The sequence below is a fragment of the Morone saxatilis genome, unplaced genomic scaffold, assembly GCF_004916995.1.
Source record: "Morone saxatilis isolate NCDOM2014 unplaced genomic scaffold, NCSU_SB_2.0 Contig2, whole genome shotgun sequence".
Taxonomy (NCBI): Eukaryota; Metazoa; Chordata; class Actinopteri; family Moronidae; genus Morone; species Morone saxatilis.
This window is the reverse complement of record NW_023339762.1, coordinates 18,499,790-18,502,004: the sequence shown is the minus strand read 5'-3', so window position 1 is coordinate 18,502,004 and position 2,215 is coordinate 18,499,790. Positions and strand designations below refer to the sequence as shown.

Here is a 2,215-nt window from a genome sequence, read left to right as displayed (position 1 = left end):
CCCCCCCCCCCACACACACACACACGTCTCACTCCCTCTCCTCCCTTTGTTTGTTTGTTGTTCTTAATTTCACAGAAAAGAGCTGAGCTGCTTAACATGATAGCAGGATAACAAATGCGGTGGATAATCCTAATTCAGACGTCCTCTAAAAGAAGCTGTAACTTTAAACTGTCAACACCAACACTGCAATGTATTATCATCATATTATACTGTAAACACCAAGTTTCTGTCTCACTTTGCCAGTGTTGCCACTTTTATTTTCTCAAAATGGGTGTAATGTTTCGATAAAATGGTATGCAAGAGCCAGAAGAGAAATGAGGAGCATGACAAGTCTAGATATGAAAGCAGGATTTTTGAGCCAAGATAATGAGGCGTAGAAGCAGAAAGTGAGGTAAAGAAGTGATTCATAGAGGAAAGTGAGTAATCAAGTTTGTCTCCTCTTCTATTCTTTCATGGTTAACGAGGCATATTTTGTTCTGATGTCTCATAGCTGTTGACCGTGAACAAGGATGGCTATGTTCTCTCTGTAGATATTACTCAATTAACTGTGATAGAAACCCACATCCATCAGAAAAAAACTGACACACGCAGGAGACGATTCATCTGCATTAGATAAGTGACAGGGCACAGATGAGAACGCGGTCTGTCTTTTTCACGCTGAAATCTGGAAGGTGAAAAGCAATCTAGAGGATCCATTTTTAAAATATCTTTCAAACGAGCATCAAATGCTGGCAAAATTTGCTGAAGGATATGAAAAACCGGGCTCCCAAGTGAGCCAAATGCTTTTAACTGGATATAAGCTCGCAGCAATAAACATTTCCACGACAACATCCAGCTCTGCTCAGTCAGCTGCTTATACATACAGATTCTGTCAATATTTTTTCTGTATGCATTGCACAGTTGCGTAAGGCCAAAATTGAGTGATAACACAATGAGTTATCTAACATGACAAGTCAGAGCAAGGCGAAGCTGCAGCTGTGTATAGAAGTGAAAGTATTTCAGTGGCTCAGTAAAGTGAAATTTTAGTCAGAACCCAACAGACAGAGTCAACCTTTGTAGAGCCTCAGGGGTAGAAACCAGTAGATCACTGAGCTTTGTTCACCTGCCATCACCGAGGACAGGAATCAGTCAGAGAGTCTGATGATTTAAATGTCTTTGTCAATTTATTGAAGTCTGTTCTCTGCCCGTACAGGTTGATAGATAACTAGTTTGAAAATCTGACGCATTCACTATACCTCACCCAGCAAGCTGATGCACTTCCATCTATCCAGCCATTTTTCCAGCAGAACAGTACAATAATGCGAGTGACTGTATGTAAATCACAACAAGTAATCCCCCTCCAGTCTGTCTGCACACAGCTGGCTGCAAGAAGAATAGGAGGCAGAGAAAGGGAAGGCAATCAGGAGAGAGAGACCTCCCTCCATTCCTGTGTGAAAAAATCTGCTTTTCTTCATTAATTAAGGTGATTTGAGTGACTGTGTGTGAGAGAGAGTTATGTGCGCAAGCACCAGCCAATCAACCAGTAGCAATTACTTCTCTCAAAAGGACAGTGATTCAGTATCCTCCAATCAAGCAGTATTATGACAGCCAGCCAGATTCAGTTAGATCAGTTTACCCGCCACCACAGAATAAATGACACACAACCTGAAGTCTTTAGATATTGAGACCTGAAAGCATCAGAACAAATTCTAACTTGACCTCTCAGGTTTCTTACTTCACTGCAACTTGAGTATAAAAGCCTCTTTAGGCAAAGGACCCAGGTTGTGTTTGATGTGTTTCTGTGTAAGGAGATGTGAAGGTTATAGCTGTTACTTTTTGTGTTGAAGCAGGGGGGGGGATATGTATATCTGGGCTTATTAAAGTGAAAGCAGTTTTCATCCATATACAGAAGCTACACAGTGTAATTTATGATAGTATGGGTACAGTATGTGTGTGCTTGTGTGTATTACTGTATCCTCTGTGTATGCGTTCAATCAAAGAGAACTACAAAGACACCAGCAATTCTCAGAAGAGCTCATGGCATTTAGAAGTCACACTCACTCAAAGAGGCATGTTAATGAACAGAAGTCACGTTACGTCAAGTGGGGAAGGCTGAGTTTTTCAAAAGGAAGATGGAATTCAGTTCGGTATGATCCTATAAGCACCTCGTGATTTTGGGAAAGCAGTTTTGATGAGCCGTGAGCCTGTCACCTGCACACACGCATGCACGCACACA

The 2,215-nt window shown here is 41.5% G+C and overlaps 1 protein-coding gene across 6 annotated transcripts in view; it reads right to left on the bottom strand.

Moving 5' to 3' along the window:
* Positions 1–2,215, bottom strand: part of frmd4a (FERM domain containing 4A) — a 70,762-nt gene that overhangs the window by 58,891 nt on the left and 9,656 nt on the right. The gene's annotated exons all lie outside the window — the stretch shown is intronic.